The 21,434-nt window shown below is 37.9% G+C and overlaps 1 protein-coding gene across 5 annotated transcripts in view; it reads left to right on the top strand.

The window, feature by feature from the left end:
• IRAG1 (inositol 1,4,5-triphosphate receptor associated 1) overlaps positions 1-21,434 on the top strand; it is a 105,454-nt gene that overhangs the window by 35,936 nt on the left and 48,084 nt on the right. Inside the window, exons 6-8 of one of the 5 annotated variants that reach the window (XM_039382468.1) lie at positions 3,053-3,194; positions 9,187-9,306; positions 12,991-13,111. The gene's annotated coding sequence lies outside the window, so the exon portion shown is untranslated. Of the gene's footprint in view, positions 1-2,130; positions 3,195-9,186; positions 9,307-12,990; positions 13,112-21,434 lie in introns of those variants that run through there. The other 4 variants (XM_027737032.2, XM_027737002.2, XM_027737076.2 and 1 more) reach the window with 4 other exon arrangements.

Raw genomic sequence — 21,434 nt, 5'->3', positions numbered from 1 at the left:
GTTTGAAAATGAAATATGAAAGCTTGTGCCATAGAACTCCAGTTTTAAGTGCAAATATTATCACTTCTGCTGCAAATTTTTCTCCTGCCTGATGAATAATCTTTATACTTTAGTTACCAAATAAAAAATAGAGCCTGTCATCATGACTCATCGTTATGGATGGTGAGTATGTATGGGCAGAAAGGATAACAAGCAACATTTTAGTGCAATGCATTTTAAAGTCCTGAAACAGAAAATCTTCAAAGACAATAATAATTTAAAAAAGTAATAAATCTCAAAAAATGGGAATTCTCAAAAATACCTACAACTGTTTCTACCCAAAAAAGCCATTTGAGTAAAAGTTTGTGTATCCCAGTCTGCCCAATTAAAGCTAAAACTAGAAAAAACTACTGTGGCAAGATCACTTGTCTGCTGTTGCTCAGACAAAACTTGCACTTAAAATTGGTTGTGCCCCAAAAGTGAAGTCCCTGGATGAAATCTTACCTACACTTCAACCCCAGAGGCAGAACTCTTCATTATTTCAGTAAGACAAGGATTTTAGTGCTTGTGTTTATCTCTTCAAAGGCACAAGTAAAAATCTTTTAACTTGGGGAGCCCAACTCATGAAAGCTTGGCATTGGTATGTCCTGCACGACTGCCTTCATAAGTCACAGAGCCATGAAAATCAAGAAAATGGGAACTCAACTGATGCAAGAGGGGCATATCCCACCACCAAACCATATGTAACCCTAGAGAACTACATCCAGCTACTCTGAAAAACTTCAGAATATTTATAAGAGAATGATTTTATGCCATTCCTGGAGAATACAGCACCAAAATAGTGGCAACATAAATATGTTGTGTTATGGGGGGGTGGCCAGCCACCTGCATTAAAATGTTTTAAAAGCAGCAGGTATCACCAGATTTTAAAAAACAGAGCAAACAAATGAAATTTTTTTCTTATATGGTACATGTTGTTGTGCATTCTTCATACAATTTTAGCAAGCTAGCTAAAATAATTAAATTTTAGATGCTAGTATTTCCTCGTTCAAAAATGTAGATTTTTTTAGCTAGCAAGTTTCACTTTTGTCTGGCCTGAGGTCTTTGACGTTAAAGAAATCTCTGGGCAAAGCACCTGCCAAAGCATTGAGCGTGCTGTAGGATAGACTATAAGAGCAGTTTCAGGAGCTGAAGATTGATGGAAGCATTGTTTTCCCCTTCATGTGATTACCTCCAGGGTCCTTCTGTGTCCCCTAAATACGACAGAAACAGCAGGGGTTCTGTTTGTGGATGGGCCAAGCAAACAGAACCAAAACTCTGTCACTGTAGGTTTCTCCCATAGCAGGGGCAATAGCTTAAATCTGCTTTACAAGCTACTGGCTTCACCAGGTTTTTGGGACCTTGAAAATATTTTGAGACCTCCATTTCTTGGCTAAATTTGGCCAACAGTGATTATAGGATGCTAGGCCAATGAACAACCAACTTAAGCAAAAAGTTTTCTTTCCCAGAGGACAGTAGTGCTAAAAGGCAGTAAACAACTTGTTCTTGCCCAAACTGGCTTCAAAGCAGTTGTTGCTATGATGGGGATGAATACAGATTTAACAGAAACACAACTTCTGTTGTAGACAAATGAAATATTTGACACTTGTGGCCTAGATATTTTGAGAAAATAAAACTGAAAAATGATGAATTACAGATGCTAGTAAAAATTCTGTAGCTGCGGACAACTAGATGGAAGATTGAAACCATGCTGAGTCACAGGAGTCTATTTCAGAACTTGAGTTTGTGGGTAATAAAATAGTAATTCAAGGAGATGAAAGGAGGTATGTTAGAATGCCTTGTCAGAGAGCCAGTAATGGTGCAAAGGACTGTCAGTGGACAGTGGGCGTCAAAACCTGAAATGAGATTTGGAAAACCTACTCCCATTATATTGGGGCCAAGCTTAAATGCAAATGTTAGAGAAGTTTTTCAGGACCTTTTTTTACTGTCGATTTTGGGAACTAAGAATATCTTAAGTGTGGAATAATTTTTTCCTTATATTACAGGACTGTGCTAAATTGTCATCAACTCATCTTTGCCCTCTTCTCCTACCAGCATCCTCATGTTGCCATGCATGACTTCCCTAGGGAGTGTGCTTTCCAAATCAAATCACCAAATCCTTAGTTTATTTTGTGTGATCTCTTTCTGCCTCACTGCTCTTCTTTCAAAAGGAAGTTTATCATTGCTTGCTCCTTTCTCCTAAAATAGTCCTGATATATCCCCTCCAAACTTACTATCCAATAATTTTACAAAATCTGCTGCAATTTTTTGACATTTCCCACCCTCTTCTCTCTTGTCTCCAGTTGTGAAAGGTTATTTGGACAGGGTTTGGCTTGCTTATATTTAATAACTTTACAGCACCTGGCATAAGCAGAACTCTTAGTTAGGACCCATTGTAATACTTATAAATAAATAGTCTGAGTTGGCTAAAGGGCTGGATTAAGATCTGTGTCTGTTTTAGAGCTGAGAGCTCTGAATCACATGCACGTGACTCCTCTGCAGGTACCTGCATATACTGTGTGGTAAATGTTTTGGGTTTATTTTCCCTCTTCATGCCCCATTTGTAGCTACATTCTCTCATGGGATGCAAGCAACTTCTGTGGACTTCAAGAGGAATTATTCCTACTCTGCAAGTGGAGAGCAGAGCCCATAAACTGGACTGAAGCCAACGTTCTTTAAAAGTTCACATGCCTTGTATTTGCTCTCTAATTTAGACTCCTTCTGACCAAACAAAGAGGGAGGGAGAGGGAGAGGAATGAAAAATAGTAGCATCTGTGTCAGTAAAAAATTCTAAGGGTTAACATAACATGATGTAAACTGTTTCATCTGTTCTTCCTACTTGCCTGTTTTAATCAGAAATGAGTAAGTCGAGCTTATATGCACTGAAGTTGAAGAATGCTAATGGGATGTCTGCATCGTGTTATACTCACAGTACTTATGCCAGAATAGGAAAGCCTTTAATTCTGTAATTCTCTGAGGCAAGAAAGGCTTTCTGAAGAGTTACTTTTAATTTAAACTCTCATTCTAATGTTAGGCAGCCTGTTGGATCTCTGAGTTAAAAATTGCTTCGGCTTTAGTTACTAGAGCCAGATGTAACATTGACCTTAAATGGTAAAAGCTCCCCAGAGTGAAGAGAGGCTGGCCTCAGGGAAAAAGAGGAATAACTCAAGTTTTAGGTAAGTCATCTCTATAACGGAGAATAAGCTCTTTTTCAGCCGTGAAGCAGAACGGAACCATGTTTCCTCCTTAAAGGTACAGTACCTTGTTGTTGGGATACCGAGTGGCTGGTTCTTTTCACCTTTTCTCCCCCACCCTCTTCAAATTCTACCTCAGATTTTAGCTGCTTAAAAACTGGGTGTAGTTAATGAAAGCTCTCTCTTCGTACATGCTGTTTGGGAGTGTACAAGAATGAAAGCGAGAAAGCTGTATCAATTATGCTGAGACTTGATTAATAAAGGTACGTAGTCAGTGATTCAGGGCGACCTGATTCACAGATACTGTATCTGTATTGTTAACCAATAGAGAGTCTTAGTGAGGAGCAATCCATGTTATAGAGAAAGAGATATGTCACAGATGGCTCTTTTTATCTTTTTTTTTTTTAAATTGTATGACTTCCCTTCTCATATGCTTCTAACAGTGCCAGAGTAGTTCACGTTGATGGGTTACCTACTCATCTGGAACTTATCTGTTATAAAACCATTTCCAGAGCCATTTCTCTATACAATGTGTGTTTGGTTTTAATCCTGTTAGATGTAAATTAAGACCATGAAGTTGTGACTAACTGGAATGCTGTACAGAAAAAAAACCAAACCCACCCTCATATGTTAAAGCATGTTTGCTTTAGGATAGAAAATCTCGTTATTTACTTTCCCTGATATTTCGGTCTCCAGTTTTATCTGTACTATTTGGTAGGTACCCTGCAATTAAGTGCATCTTATTTTCTCAGCAAATTAAAACACTTTTTTTTTTACTAATATGTATGTTAAGGTCTTTTTTTCCTCCAGACAGCAGCATGTAAACAACATGAAAGAATGAGATCAGTGCAAGGAAATGATAGCTGAAATGGAAGACTTAGTTTCTGTTACTAACTCATATTAGTAGCAGTTTGTGTAAGGGAGTTGATTTTTCACATCTATGTAGCATGGCTTCACCTGATGAACAGTTCTCTGCAAGCAGTAATGAATTTCCGTCTGTGCAGAATGATTAGACAGTAGTTTTTAGTTTATGCTGTGCAAAGACTGGGTGAATTTAGACTTCTGAGCATAGACAGTGTTCTGTGAGTGCTGACAGTTACTGCATTTGTATTTGATTTGGTAAATGTTGTGCATGCTTTAAAGAAAGTTTACTTCATCCAGCTTCAAGAGAATGTGACAGAGGCATCTTACTCATTAAAGCATTTCAGATTGTGTTGCAAAACTTGTAATAGGTTTCCTTTTATTTTTCTCTGGACTACCGTTAGTGCACAGCTCAGTACTTTTAGGTTAATATTCTATCTGACCTTTGTGTTTTAAATCAACAATTATATCCCATATCAGCAATTATACCGAACTTGGAGCTCGATAATCTAATGATACAACTCATAGAAATCTAAGTTTATTGGAACCAACAGTAGAAATTAAAAATCACTCCAGTGTATTAATTCTTGTATTTAATAGCCTCCAAAGGCCCTTGTTCTGATTTGCTGGTCTTGCATGTGTTACTTTACTTGTAATGTTTTATGCACCCCTTCAACTTGAGCAAGGATGTATAACTTTAGATGGTATTTTAGAAGGTGCTCAAGTTTTATCTGTGTTAACTCCTCCAAGTCTGAACCAGTTATATGTTTTTAATATATGATATCTTGTGGCATTTCAGCAACTATTGTTCTTATTCCATACAATTCTTTTTTATTTTGTAACTTTAATGTATGGTGTAGTGCCTATATGCAAATTTACCTTCAGTGAAGATATTATGATGACAGTAACTGTAATTTAATGCAAAAACTACAAGTTGCTTATTTGTACATAGTGAAAATTGTGTGTTAACATCAGTACTGTGATAAGTACCTGGGATTATCAATGTATTTGACTTATAAAAATCCGTCTGCCTTACATCCTTCTGGATTAAGTTCTGAATTATCTATGGACATAAAACTTGTACACCTCCTCACTTCCTATCTTTTTACATGTCTGAGTCAGTTTTAATAACTATAGATCTATTTATCTCGGACCAAAACAGTGGAATTTGGGAATTTTCTAGCAGCCAGATTCATAGCTCCAGGGTTTAGCACCAGCCTTTTCCATCCTCCTTTGGATCAGTCTGCTTCCTGACAGCTTTTGAGGATAGTATGGTATCAAATAACTTTTTGAAAAACTGGATAAGACAAAGTATGGCAAGTGAGGTGTAGGGAGTTGGTACTGAGAAGAGATTGATGTGAAAGCTTCTCCTTTCAGGGGTCATATGTGTATGTTCTGGAGTTCTTTTGTCTTGTCTATTTGCTGTCCTTAGAGAAGTGTGTAAGTCCAGGAAAAAGAAGCATCAAATGGCTTATGAGTGGAAGGGGAAAGAAAATGCTTACTGTTTCAAGGTTTGTGGGTTATTTCAAGATCTGGGGGATTTGTGGGCAGAGAGAGATCTCTTCTGTCCTAACTTGCAGCCTTCCTGTAAACAAGCAGATTTTCCTTGTGATGTGTTCTCTGCTTGTGCTTCCTTTGAAAAGTGGGTCAAAGAGATGTTTTGGATCTCAGTATCACTGACAGAAAGGAAATCTGAGTGGGTGATGGATCTGTGTAAGCTTATAAACCAGTGACTCAAGGCATGAATTACTGCTTAGGTACATGTGTAAGGGTATGCTGTGGAGAACCAAGACTGTGACTTAGGGTAGTGCTCTGAAATAATCAACTTCCCTCCCTGGAAAGTATTTCCTAAGAATTCTGAAAAGGAGAAAGGGATTTGATATTTGAGCAGTAAGACTTGTAGCCTTGGGTTTTGTTGGAGAGCTTGGCCTCAAAAAGCATCCCTGGATTTAATTATCTGAAGTAAATAGAAGTAATAATTTTTTTCTCTTTATTTCTTAACTTTAGTTTATTAAAATGTGCCTATCATTAATCTTACAATCTGAAAAATAAGTTGAGAAATTCCATTTTACTTAGGAGTTGCCAAATGTATTAAACATCTGAAAGATTTAAACAACAACAATGACCACCACGGGCCCTAACTAATAGCTTTTACCTGCCCTTAAAATGCACGAAACACAAAGTCTTTAGGCATCACAAGTCACTGGGGACCCATAGTGCTGTAGATATGATCATCTGTGGGTTTGGAAAAGTGAGGCCTGTAGAACAGGATCTTTTTTAACGCTAACCCAGATTGCTGGGAGCGGGGAGGATGAGAGGAGCAGGGAAGGAAACATGCAAACCTGCCAGCTAACGTATGGCAAGTGTCCATGCAAACCTGAAAGTTTTTTTCCCCAACTAATGCTAAAGCATATTCTCTTGTGTTTTGTCATGATACAAATTTATACTTTAGAATCCGTGTTGTCCCCTAATTTACCTGTAAATACACTTGGTGATTGTCCAAACAGACCTGCTGTTTAATGGCTATGAAATAGAGTCCACTGGGCTAGGTACTGCAATCTCTGCAAAGAGAAAAGGGGTTGAAAAGTTGGTATAACAAACTCCCATTTTATGTGGGAGTTGCACACTCTTGTCTTACCCATTGTAATGTTTTGCACCCTGGAAATGGATACACGATAGAAAATCTGTGTTGCTGGGTCAAGTACCCCCATTGCTTTGGGGTAGGTGTTTACCTTCTGGGTAACATCATTGCTGTTTATAGAATTCTGCAGGATGTTTTGTAGTGCTGAAATTATACTTGGGGAATTTGGCTCTGAGCCTCTGCTTTTGAAATCATCAGCAAAGTTTCCATTGATTTCAGTGGTGACAGAGCAGGCTCTCAGTGAATACCTCAAAGGTAAAGACTACGTTAGTTAGCAGGAAAGTGTCTGTAGTATAGGAGAATCTGAATAGGAGAAGTGGGTCTATTTTCACCCATCTTATTTTGGACTTATAGGCATGCCCTAACAAATTACAGAATCTGTAGAATGAGATATTTTTCTGAGATTTTGGAAAAGAAAAATCTACTATTTCAATTTCAAATGTTCCCCCAGTTTCTCTGAAATGTGTCTGAACAGGCCTTTTTAGAAGGAGGTGCACATATACACGTAGTAGAATATAATGAAGTGTAGTAAGTTAATTAACATTTCCTGTTAAAACTTCCAAAGCTGTGCTGAACTGTGCTGTAACTGCTGAATAGAAAAAAAAAATAAAATGTCTAACCATAAGCTGAAGGAGAGCTGGTGGAGAGGGAGGGAAATAATTTAACAATGTATAAAAATGCACACGTGCTTCACAATTTCAGCCACTGAATTTCCTGTATTTTTCTTTTTAAACAGTGAATGAAAGGGACTGACCTTTGGGCTCATGATAATAACATGAAATAATTAAGGGCCTCGTTGCAGTGGAGGGTGGAATTTGTCCCAGGAGGAGGTGCTAAGTCAAGCCAATGTTCTGCACATCACCTCAGACTGGAAAACTCTTGGAAGCAAACCTACATATTGTGCAAGTATAATGGTGCCCATCATCTTGACCTCCCTGAGGGCTCTTGCAGTTAACAAACTTATCATTCCTATTCTTTGATAGATATAGTTATAAGCATTGCTCTAAAAGCTGTTTTGAGTAAGTGCAGTAGTTGGTGGAGCAGGCTGTAGGAAACCACACAGATGTATCAGGATTCCCAAGTATCTTAGGCACTAAAAGCAAGATTAGGAAGACTTGAAAACTGCTCTCTGTTTGCTCAATGAATTAAGTGAAAATATCTGTAAAGGGCATGGAGAAAGAATCTGTGGGATATTTTCTAACACCTCGATATGTAAAACTCAGTTTTTATCTGCATGTTGAGCTTTTGGGATGTTTGAAATCTCTCCTGCATAAAGCACAGCATTAAAATATCCCTTCCAAAGTTCATATATTGTGTGCTAATGGAATAGAGTCACTGGAATATTAAAAACTTTGTACTTGTGTGAGAAACTTTTGACATTTTCTGTTAGATTCATTTTTTAAAAAGTCTTTGACATTTCCTGTTTAGCAGATTTTAAATGGTTTTCTTGGTAAAATGGCAGTTATCAATCATCTCACTTTATACAAAGCTGACATATAATTGTAACAGAAAGGTGAATAATACCTAAAGATCCCCCAGGAGATCTGTCCTGTTGCTGTTTGGAATTTTCCTGTCTAATAATTTGTTCAGGAATTTTATTAAATACAAAGTGGTGGTTTTTTTACTGATCGCTTGTAGAAATTATACAGAATTTAAAGACCCCAGAGAAAAAATATCATACAAGAGAAAAGTAGCCTGGGGTTAATTGGCAAGAGTGTGGCCAGCAGGTCAAAGGAGGTGATACTCTCCCTCTACTTGGCCACATCTGGAATGCTGTGTCCAGTTCTGGGCTCCTCAGTACAAGAAAGACAAGGAGCTTCTGGAGAGGGTCCAGGGGAGGCCACAGAGATGATGAGGGGTCTGGAGCATCTCTCCTATGAGGAAAGACTGTGGGAGCTGGGCCTGTTTAGCCCAGAGAAGAGAAGACTGAGAGGGGATCTCCTTAATGCATATAAATATCTCAAAGGGGTGCCAGGAGGATGGTGCCAGACTCCTTTCAGTGATGCCCAGTGACAGGACAAGGAGAAATGGTTATAAACTAAAACACGAGAAGTTTCACCTCAACATGAGGAAGAGCTCCTTTCCATTGAGGGTGGCAGAGCACTGGAACAGGCTGCCCAGGGAGGTCATGGAGTCTCCCTCTCCGGAGACATTCAAAACCCACGTGGTCGTATTCCTGTGTCACCTGCCCCAGGTGATCCTGCCTTGGCAGGGGGTTGATAAGCTCCAGAGGTCCCTTCCAACCCTGAGAATTCTCCGATTCTGTGAGTCTTAGCATGAAAATGCTGAATTGTATTTCCTTAAACCACATAGCAGGCCAAACTCTCGCTTGTAAATCGCCGTTGCTGTGTTTGCTGTGGAGTTTTGCCCACGTGCGTGAGCTGAGGATCTGTTTCAATGGATTTTGATCCCTCCTGAGAATCTGGCTCCACTTAATAGGAAAACAATTTCCCTTTTTCTTTTGCTTAACAGGTAAAGATCAGAGTTGATGGAACATTTTCCACTTCAGAGCAGGACCTGCTTGATTTGTTATACGGCTTTTTACAAAATGGGCACAGATCCACCAAGTTTTTCACCTAATCTTGTCCTCAGGTATTAGTTAGTAAGATGCTTTCTCAGAACTAAGTCCTTTAAACTGACAGCAAAATCCTTGAAACTCACAATATGCTTGTATGCTTGTATGAAACTCACACTTATCTGCTTGTATGATTCAGAAATTGTGAAGTTCTTTCTTTTGAAGGTGGGTATTGTACAATCATCCTGTGTGCTTATCTTCTGAGCATCTGCTTGGAAAATAAAACAACGTGCCATTTTGACATCCAAGAAAGTGCTATAAAAAGGCTGTTGCTATGTTTAAATGCCTACACTCAGTTGCTATAGCAATAAAAATATCAAAAATTATGTACGAATTGCCACAGTGCATTACCAGCCCTTTCCTGGACAGGGAGATTGTGGGACTGGGAATGTGACAGAGATGCTCAGTGTATTAGAGGGCAGAGTTGCCCCATAGTTCCAGGTGCCCTGCGCTGTCACGTGTGAGCAAAATGTGGCCTAATAGTATAAATCCCAAAGTAGCTGTGTCAAACGGGACAGTTGGATCCCTGCTTAATTCAGTTGCTTCTTCATGACTTGTGTGACAGAGTTCAATATTTTGACCAAGTTCCCATTTCTCTGCAAGACAAGCTGCTGAAAATGTTGACCTTTCTCTAAATTCCTTCAGTCCCATGATATGTGAAAATCAGAATACAGAGTGCACCTCCCCGTAACCTTAGTCAGTGTGGAAAGCCCTTGTTCCTGAGGCAGTTATGGGAACCCTGCTATCAAAAAGAAAAGAAATTATATAGTAGCTAATGGAATCCTTAGCATCTCTCTGGGGCTCAAAGCCTTGAACATTCAGTTGCTTCTTGAAGAGAGCAGGAAATTCAACTTCCTTCACAAGGCATTTTTAATAGAGGAAGGCATGTTATTCTGGCAGCTGCAAGTTCAGTTATGGAATTGAATGGTTTCTTCAGACATTTCTATGCCTTGTTCTCTCTTCTACTTTTCCCCAGTAATGCTGGGGAAAAGACTTGGAAAAACTGGAATCTTGTTTGAAAGCAATAGAGCTGTTTGGTTCTCTTTATTCCAATTTGCTTGAAGAATCCTCGAAATTGGCTCGAATTGCAGAACAGTGTGTTTGTCAGTTTGATTATGGTGATCCACAACAGTCCCATAATTATTTAAAGTGTTTTCCTTAACATATGCTTTGAAGTCCAGTTGAGAGGTCTGATAGCAAGAATGTAGCAGTGGTAGAAACACATATTTTTAATGTTTGTTTCATTTGTTATCTATTGATTAATATGCTTGTTCAAGGGTGTTTATGCTAGTAAACATATAGATAAAGTGATTCTTAGACACACTATAGTATAGGTTGAGGGTACACTTAAATTCTCCAGTACTTCTAAGTACATTTGGCCTGTTTTATTTTTGTAAAAAGTCTGAATAAACTACTACCATGTAGTAGGATTATAGGTTTTCTCAAAGTAAGAGTTACAATGTTATGTGGATAGTTGCATCCATCTCATTTCTGCTAGCTTGTATTTGCAATCTCATTACAGTATTTTGCTGTAATGAATTTTGAGCATCTTTGGGATTTAATTGGAGTATTTCAATTTTGTTTTTAACCATTAAGAAATGGGACATTTTGTAACTTTACAGCTGCACAAACTTCCAGGAGTGTGGAAGGACGTGTCTTTCTCAACCTCTATGGGGGTTCTTTGTTTACTTTCCTTCTCAGCTGTTCTGCACAGAGAACTGGACAATCACCTTTCAAAAGAGTTTATTCTTAAACAAAAATGTCAACAGCACTGATTGTGGGTTTGGTTTGTTGGTTGTTTGGGGGATTTTTTAACAGATTTAATAGGAGAGTCTGAACACTGGATCCATAAATATTTATTGATACCTGTTTATTAAACTGTTCTTCTGTGGCAAATTATAATGTGCCTTTAAAATCAGCACATCTGTGCTTCATTTACAATATGGTAGCTTCTACTGTTGAGAATATGTGGTTATATGAATTACCCAATTGGGGAGAGGGAGAAGACAACAGAGGAGGAGATGTGTGAAACTTAGAAACTGTAGCTTTTATTTTTCGTGAAACTGCCAAATACTTCAAACACAGAAACCTGATTTTCCTTAGATCTGTGTCTATAGCACCCTCACCACAACTGATGGCATCGGTTTGGTTTGTATTTAAAAGCTATTCTGTGTAGTCTCTATTTTGGACACTGTACATCTGAACTTGCTTCTGCCATGGAATTGCTTCATACTGCCAGTCCCTGCAGTAGCTTTGGCTGGAACTGCTCACCAGCTTATTGCAGAGCAGGGGGAAAGAGGGAGAGTTGAACTGACAGCAAGGCTACCTAAGCTTTTTCCAAGGAAGGAAGTATTATATGGCTGTTGGTTAGAGACACACTTCACATTATATATTGTCCACTAGGCCTCTTCGAGTGTTAGCTATGCATTTATTCTTTCCAAAATCTATTTTTGGTATTGTTTTCCTTGGAATAGAAACTGTGCTGTTATTCTGGTGGTCAGCCAGCTATCCTTCCCCCTTCTTCCCTGCCCTCCCTTCATTCCCTCTGAATACCCTTTGAACTTGTCCAACTTGTTGAATTTGTCAAGAGAGGACTGCAGCAGTATTACGTTCCTACAAGTGAAAATCAGTGGTGTGGTAAGAGGAGAGACCCAGCTTAGAGCTGCTGAGGGGAAAGGCTCCCCTGTGAGCTGAAATCACCGTGGATCCTGTTTGCTCTACCAGCTGGCAAGCAGGCACGTGTGAAGCTTAAAACCAGGCACAGCACATGCTGTCCCTTGGCCCTCCAGATTGGCAGGAGACGAGGAGACAAGCGAGCTTGTTATGAGTGAGATAAGATACAAAATCATTAAAATACAATACCCGAAGAACAGGTTTTGATAGCTCAGCTGCTTAGAAACAACTCGTTTCTTAACGATAGGGAGATATATGTTATAAAACCGTCTTTTTTTTGCACTGATATCTAATTTTTATTTTGGAAAATTTTTGTAAATGTCTGTGAAACAGATCGTGAAAGCTACAGACTGATAATTCTCCTGTGATTTCACACCAACTTCCAATAGTTGGTGGCAGCCCATATGTTTGTCTTCTCTCCGAAGCAGTGCAGAGCACTGTTAGATTGTAACACAGGCCCTCCTCTGTTTTGCAGATTTTTCCATTGAGGCTGCAATGCCTCAAAGGAAAAGTTCTGAGATTGCTGCAATCTTTGGGAACAGTCTATAGACTCTGCTCAGTCAACTCTTCAGGCATGTCAGTCAGGTTCATGGGAACGTTGTTAGTGGACAGGTTCTTCCCATGGCAAGTAAATGTCAGCCATCCGGGTAGGGGCAGCCATTCCAATTAGACTTTCCTTATGCAACAGATGTTTTGAATCTAAGCCAGGGAGAATAAAGTAATGCCCAGAGACACTGGCCCTTATCTGCTTTCTGGACATTTGAAGGAGGCAGCTGAGGCTCAGTAAAAAATGGCAGAATGATATCTCATTTGCTGCTAAGCAAACTGACTGCATACTTTATTTTGGTTAGTCACTGATCAGTTGCTCTCTGATTATTTGAAAGAAATTAACCTGTGGTAACATCCTGTTTTCTTTCTTTGGCTGATCATCTGTTTGGGAGGACTTGTTTGTTTTGCTTGAACAAACAAACAAAAAAAACCCTTTCTGTCTAGATAACATTAAATTTGTTTCTTATGCTTAAAAACAGGAAGCTCCTACCTAAAGCATTCCAGCCATCAGATTGCTGAATATTCATTATCCTTTCCTCACCTGTGCTGCAGGGCAGTATGCTGACCTTGAGAGTTCCTGACCTTCAATTCCTCTGATAGGTAAGAAGCTTTCTGGTTGCATTTTAAATTTTACTTGTGTTATTTGAAACAGTTGGGCTGATTTCTCGTTTGTGTCTCATCCAGTGCAGTTAATAGGAGTCTTGTACATACAAGACTTGTATAGGTCACTTGTTATTCTGACAATTTTTAACATATTTCAGTAATTTTTTTTGTTGATTAACATATATGTTGGCCATTTGCTAGTTTTTAAATTAAATGCTGCTTCATAAACTAATTTTAATTAAATTGTTCCTTAAAAATTAGTATAAAAGTTACGGATGAGAATATATGGAACACAAAGAAAGTATTTCTAGAAGATAAAAATCATTGCTGGATTGTCTAAGTAATATCCAAAAGCTATATTTTTGTCCATAACTCACAAACATAATTCCTCTGAATTGAATGCTCCGCCTGGATGGATGTTCAGGGAGGGAAGTTATGTCATAAAATTCAGACTGTAACTGTGCGTTCTTGGGGACTGAAAGTGAAATGTGGTTTGGGGATGTGACACAAGTGAGATTTAGTTCAGAAGTGCACGAGATGAGACAGCTGCTATTAAATAACAAAATGAATGTAATAATTTGAACCCAGCCTGAAGCAGAAGGACACAACACCAACATGTGACAAACAGTTCAGGTGTGAGGAAGGAAGAGCCAGGGGCCAATTTCACCCCCCTGGCTTGGGGAATGATCATTTCTTCTTCACAGTGGTAAATCTCTGCCCTGTTAGCAAGTGTTTATTTGAAAAAGCTGAAGAATTATGTTGATAGTGTTTTGAATGTTCTGAGATTCTTAAATAGGTCTTTTGAAAAGCAAACAAAATGGGGGGGAAAAAATCATCTTTCCAAAAAATATTTGTAGGATACAGTGAAAAGTGTGTCGTTATGCAGTGAAAATATACAGAGAAGAAACACATCTCTTGAATAGTTCAGAAGTGAACTGTTTTATCCCTTACTTTCTTAAACACATAATTTTCTGCTGCATTTGTGCTATGAAATAATGATTTCAATGGGTGAAATTTCAGTGTTCTGGTCAGTTATAAGGATTGAGTAATGCACCAATGTAAAGCATATTCAGCATGTTTTCAATATTCAGACCTTCCTCAGGAATATTAACCTGTCATAGTAAGGATTACATCTGGGGAGCTTTGTGCAACTCAATTGACCAAATAACTTCTGCTTGTTTCTGCAGAGTAAATTGATTGGAAAAGTTACATGACTTACTAATGCCTGACTTATGGCTTGGTGTAGTTGAAGAAATACAAGGGAGAGTATGGAGTATGAACCCAATAAGTAAACTGAATAAAATTCCATTACTCCCCTCTGCTTCAAAAATTGGGGAAGAAAATGAAACTTTTTTTTAATACCAAAAGCACTAATGTTGTGTATTTGGTTACTCTATTGCTGAATATTCATGAAGCTCTGCAGTATGTTCAGTTAAGGTACTGGTTGCAATTAAAACAAGCTGTATGATTGAAATTTGCTTTTTGCTTCAACTTAGCTCAAAAGCACACTCAGCATCTGTTTAGAATTGAAGTGCTCTTTTCTTTCGGGCATGTGATAGAAAAGTGCAATGCCATTCACTCTGGTTGGCAAGTAAATTGTTATGGAAAATATTGTAGATGCCATGTTTGTTTATCTTCTAGATTCCCTTGTTGCTTCAGAAAATAATTTCTGAAATAACTGGATAATGAGAATTTCAGAAAAAAAAATCACAGCAGGCTCTGAGATTAAATTTAAATATTTCCTTTAACAAAAACGCAAAAAATGCCGTGTTCAGTTAGTAACTTCATCCTCTTTGTTCTGTAAAAATACACTTTTTTTTTTTCTCCAAGAAGGTTAAAAACATAACACTTGGAGGGAACACTTAGAAAATGAATTTGTAGGTTGTCTTTAAGCTCCATGGAAAATCAAATAAACATTGTTCTAACTAAGAAACATTAACAACAACAAAAAAGTTTGTGTTGGAAAAAAATCTTTACATGCCTTAGAAACGCGTTCAACACAATTTGACATCACCTTATTTGCACAGATCAAACAGTACCATTGCTATTAATTTATCTTTAGATAGATTGGAATTAGTTTTTGCATAGATTAAGACATTATATATCTTGTTTGTCAAGCTAGCTTGGCAATTCTAACTTGTTTGTAGTCAGTTATTAGGTATTATAAAGAAGAAATAAAGGAAGGATGCAAGAAAAAAGATTAGTGGAACATACACTAAATGTTTATAGAAAATCTAGTGACTCTAGTTCTAAGTTCTACCTTTCTTATTTCTTTCAATCTGTCAGGCAAAACAAAACTACTGGGAAGATGGTTTCCTAATGTCTGCAGCCTGGGATTTGGACTAATAAAGAGAATTAAGATTTTAATTCTTAAGAATTTAATTTCTTGGCCAATATAATTAAGAATTAAGAGAAGGATGGAGGCTGTCTCTCCTTAGCTCACTGTTCTTTCCCCTGCCCCAGGCAATTTCTTTGGAAGGTAATCTGAAGTCAATTCAGGAAAGGGGGTTATATAAAAAAGGTTCATTTTAGCCTAATGAAGTTTGTCTCCCTGGGCTTCCCTGTTGTCGTCTGAGAAGAGAGAGGTTCCTCCAGAATGCAATTCAGAGAGCCTAAATTAAGTTCCTGGTTTTAGGACAAGAACTTAAGTTGATTCAAAACCAACCAAACAAAAATACCCCACAAGCCAACCAACCAAGACTGGGAGAGACAAATGGCTAAAATGAGTCTTTAGGAAAGGTCCCCTTTTTATATATTCTCACCCCTCTCTCTCTCTCTGTTGAAGGTCTGTGGTATTATAATAACTCTTGTATTGAAGAAGATGTACAGAATTAAATAGGTGCAGGTTCTTTTTCTTCTCTTGATCCTTCTCCCACACAGAACATAAAATTTGGTGTTACTGGTTTTGAAAGAAACATATGAAAGAAATCTTAGATCAGTATTTAGCAACTGTATCCAGCCATATCCAAACTGATGAATCTTTGACAGAAACCAGCATTTTCAGTTGACAAGTGAAAGCAGATATCTGTGTCGTCTGTAAGAAAAAAAAGTTCACTTCCTTGGCTTATAAAGTTTTGATTTCTTTATATCAACTCTAATAACTACAGCAGGACTAATGCAACGCTGGTGTTCACTTTAACAGAATTGATAGAGACAGGTCAACTAGAGACAGTTTCATAATGGGTATCAAACCACAATTCCTAAGGCAAAAGTGCAAACATGAGCTTCAAGGGGAAGAGAGATACTGAGATGAGCATTTGATTTTCGGATGTTGGAAGCACTGTTTGTCATGTTCCTTCGCTTGTCTGTGCTCCCAGGGTTTGATGTCAGTAAGCTTCCCTTGCTTACTCCTGGCCTGCAGGCCACACAACAGGAGGATGAGATATGATGCCCTAAGGTTAAAGGCATAATAGCATTTCATCAAAAGAGCACAGGGAAAACTTACAAGTTTAGAGGCAAACAAAATGTGCAGTTTGTCTCTTCAAAGCCTTTCTGCAGTGAGTGGAAGCTTTGATTGTGCTTTGTTGAAAAGAAAGGAGGTTGCTTACAAGGTTTGGTAGACAAGAATTAAATATAATTTTTCTGTTTTGATCTTGTGCACTTATGATGTAAAAACTAGCAACAGTGCATGAAAAATTATATATATTATCTGGGTTTTTTTAAGGCAACCTTATTGTGGAATTTCTCTTTGAGATTCAATTTACTAGGTGTACAAGGAAAATAATACTTACAGTGTGAAATAATTTTACAGTTGTGAAGTGGCTGGTATATAATAGTACTAATTTCTTTTTCAATATTTTAATATCTCAAGGGGAAAGGTCATCCATTGTATCTTAGACCAATCTTATTTTTTTTTTTTTACATTTCCTTGCCTACTAAACCCTGATGCTTATACAGAACTGAAGAAATATTAATTAGAGAAGGAGAAGAGAGACTTCCAGCCTCTATCCCAGAAAGCTGGGGTTTATTCCTAACACTATAGCTTCTGTGAGAGGAAATCAGTGGGAGTGCAAGAGCATCTTAAGACATTCCCCCAGTTTGTACCATTTGAGTAGTGATTATTCCCGTGTTTTTTCTGACTCAGCCACACGTGAGGCATTGGGACCAGGAGTGTAGGCAGCACTGTACAGCTGAATGTACGTGATAGGGAGAGGTTTCATCTCATATGAAAAGAAATGTTTTTACAGTGAGAGCAATCACTCATTGGAACAACCTCCCCAGGGCTGTGGTAGCGTCCCCATCGCTGGAGGTTTTCAAGTTACGGTTGGACAGGATGCTCAACAATCTCATCCAGGCTCCCTTTCCCACAAAGGATTGGGCCAGTTGTTCTTTAAAAGTCCCTTCCAAACTGGGCTGTTCTGTGATTCTGTGATAATAAGTAGGAAAAAAGATGGAGAACAGCAATCAAGAGGTGTGTGAACCTTCATGCCAGTCTCAGCTTCTTGATCTTCTGGGGGAAGAAGGAGGGGAAGAAGATTCCATACTGCTTTGCACCTGTGTCCTCTACTAAATAGTATTGCAAATAAATGGAATTTTCTTCATAATTGGGAATATCATTTAGTGTATGTGTGAGCAAATATGTTCATGTATGTGTAAGACTGCAAAGTTTGAAAACTGCTGGCTCACTGTCTTTTCTTCTGTGAAATTCAGTTCCTTTTTTTTGATGCATCTTAAAGAACTGAAAATACTTTCAGTGACTTGCCACCCAAATAGCCTCTAAAAAACATCTGAAGTTTGTTCATATGCAAGAATCTAAAACGTGACAAAGCAGGGAGATGCCAGACATTCTTCAGATTGAGATATGTTTACTTCTTGAAGGAGGCTACTTAGGAATCCAGCACAGTACAGACCTATGGCAGCAGGATCTTAATCTTGGCTGTGGTTATAGTGTGTACTGTTTGTATTGACTAGAAAAATGTAAAAGTCTTTTTCTCCCATTACTTCTTTCTGTCTGTTCTGACCATCCCTTCCTTCAGCATTGCTAATTACTCAGGATGGGCAAAAAGGAAATTTCCCTTGGTTCACTTTCTCACAATCAGTCTCTTTCAGCAAGTTGAACCTGCTTCCCCCAGTGAACATTCAGCCTCCACAGCCAGGTCATGCAAACCATTCACCTGATCCCACAAGAGGATCATTTTCGTGCTACTCCAAAAGCAGAAATGTCCTTTAACCCTCACTGTTTTCGACCATCTGCAGGTCAGACCTTTCCAGGCCCAAAGGCTGTACAGAACTACCACTGTACTGTCCTCTGAATGCATCTAATCCGGTTTTGAACTGTTTTATATCCTCCAATTCCTTTACAACTTGCTGTGGTAACAAATTCAATTATTTAATTATATACTGTTGTGAAGGAGCTTCTTTTGTACTATAAGCTATAACTAATAACTGCTTTTGGCATCCTTATGTACTGCACGGACTTCTGAGCAAATAATTGATAGGCCACCCTCTCCAGTCTCTTCATAATTTTCTAATCTGTTTCTATCCAGAACTGTCCCTTTTTCCAGAGGAATTGCTCTTGTCTTTTTTCCGTGGAAACCATTTGCAATTTCTGACCATTCATTCTTCTATGAACCCCTTGTATTTATATTGGGGTTTTTTTAGGTTTTTGGTTGGTTGGTTGGTTTTTTGAGATGTGACTTTTTTTTGAGAACTGTTTTAAAATTTGGGCCCATATTCTATTAATTCTTAACATTTTTGCCTTTTGGGCTGCTGCTGAATGCTGTTTTCTGAGAACTATCCAAAATTACTTGGATCTCTTTCCCGACAGGTAAAACATATGATGAGCTCAGATTTTAGCCTTAAGCTTCTTCTTTTTCCCCTTGTGCATTGATTTGCATTTTTCAGCAGCCTATTTCACCTGCCGTTTTATCATTCAGGTGCTCACTATCCCATGAACTGCCTTGGCAGTCTTTAGATATGGTTTTCCCATTTCACCTCTAATCACCTGTACAGACCCTCTTTTCCAGATTCTCCATGACTCTGTTGAACACCTCAGTACCTGTGGAAGTTTAATCTCTGCAGAAGACAGAGACCTGTAACTCCTGTCCTTTATTTTCTTCCTTAAATGACAAGAGGTATTTCCCTTTTGTCCTGTGAGAGCAGAGTTTCCTTAAGGGGCTTGGTAGACAATTTTGTCAAAACCTCTCTTCGAAAAATGCATATTTCCTCTATTAAAATGCTTGTTGACTTTTGTAAAGAAATTTAATGAAATAGCAAAGTTTGGAATGTTGTACAGTCCTGTATTAATTTATCATTCTCTGATCTGCATCTATTTATTAATAAAATACTACATTAATTTCTTATCTAGGACAGTTATTACCTAAAAGTTAAGAACTAGGATGAGAGTATTAAGTGAAAATAAAATTATAAAGCAATCAGTCCTCAAATAAGAGGTTTGTTTTGTTTTGGCAGAACAGCAAAACAGTTCAAGGGCAACATCAAACTATTGAAGGAGGTGTTTGGAAAGAATGAACATCATTCATTGCTTGTACTTTGTCTGCCTTTGTTTGCCTTTGTCTCAGTCTCTTTAAGGCTTTTTATCTGCTTACCACTACCTCAGGTAGCTCATGCACAGCTTTTTGTTGTGGCATTTGCCAGAATGTTGTCCAGAGGCATTCTAAAACCCCCAAAATTTGATTAATAATAAAACTTTTGAAGCACCAGTATTTCAGCATTTCTTCTATAAAAGATTAGTCTTATCTGTGTAGTTCTATGGGATGGCTAAAATTACAATGAGTTCCTGTATCTTCTTTTAAGACACATTTTCTAAATATTTTACCCAGTTTTGTATTTTTTTATTGCATAATATATTAGACTCACTGAATCTTTTTCATTCCATACCTTTCTACACCTGTTTTAAATTTCAAATAAAGTAGCCACATTCCATTAATTTAATATAATCATGTTTAGTTTATTCAGTATAAGGAAAGAAAAACTGGTAAGATAATAAGCCTTAGTGTATGCAGACTATAAACTTATTGTATACAAATTGTTTTTAAGTAGGCAAATACAAAATGCCATTTTGAGTCATTATATATAAAGTTATAAAAAGAGCATAATTAGATACACACCACAATTTCTTAATAGAGTAATGACAGCAGCAATATTGAGTTGACCCCTGATATGTCCTGTTTCTCTTTTAAAGCCTCACAGAATATGAGTAACTCTGCTCCTTTTACACCCTTCTCACTTTCCCCGTTTTTATTTTTGGTTTTGAGGTGAAAATTTTAAAACCTAGTATATAAAATGTAACCCCCAAAGTCCAGAGTTCTTTCTCCCTGCAGAAGGAATTCTGTGGTTCAAGCTCACCTCTGTGCTAGGGCCTCCCTGTGCATAACACTGATTAAACCATATTAAATGACTCTGGGGTTTTTATAGATGTTGATAAGATGAGATTACGCAGAAAGCTGGTACATTATTTTTTGGATCAGCTCCTGGATATAATCAGGGATGGAACAGCGTTGGCTAAATAATTTTATGAGGGAAAGATTTTGACAAAGGACATGAGGAACATTTTGCTACATTTGGCTTGTGCTATTCCAGAAGAGCAGAGCTGTTGTTTTCCTCAAAGCTTTGTTCTGAACTGTCTAATTACCCAGAAAAATGTGGCTTTTTGGTACAGTACATGCCAGCCGATGCATAAAAATGGCTTTCTTGTTCTGATAGCTTTGATCTTTATTATAAACTATACCACTTCTGGGTTTTGGAGAACAATCATTGAAAATGTAAGAAATAAAGTTAGTAAACCATCTGTTCTTAAGGTGTTGTATTTGGTAGCTTTCTAAAAGAAAATGAAAAGTCACTTTTCTTACCATGCTTTCTAGCAGATGCAAGCCAATAAGAATGGTTTCCAAATTAGAGTGCAAATAGTAAAGCTCCTGAGTCTAGAACTTTAGCAAGTAACCAAAATAGGCCTCATTTTCTTACTGCTGAGAAGAGTTTAAAAATAAGAGGAATTATATACTTCATTCACTTAAATCATCAAAGGTTAGCTTCCACATTTGAGAATGCTTCAGAAAATGAAGTATACATGTCCAGGATACATCTGTGTTTTCTTAGAGTGAGAAAACCAGCAGGAGATGGTTAAAATCTTCTTTGGGTCCTCAGTGTTAATATCTTGAAGATCAAGTCGTACAGAACGATTGAGCTGCTATTGGAGTGGGTGCTGTTTCTGTAGGCAAAGGCTTTGTAGGACAGATGGAGAGGAAAGGCAGCTGTGGAATTATTATTTTTTTTTGGTACTAGCAATAACCATCCTTCATTTTGGATCCCAACAGAGTGCAGAACTTTGAGAACACAGGAAATGGGGACTTGCTTTTCT

Source organism: Pipra filicauda, unplaced genomic scaffold (genome assembly GCF_003945595.2).
Source record: "Pipra filicauda isolate LSUMZ 115617 unplaced genomic scaffold, ASM394559v2 scaffold26_size5592650_pilon, whole genome shotgun sequence".
Lineage (NCBI taxonomy): Eukaryota > Metazoa > Chordata > Aves > Passeriformes > Pipridae > Pipra > Pipra filicauda.
Note: the sequence above shows the minus strand (reverse complement) of the source record. Positions and strands in the feature narration are given on the sequence as shown.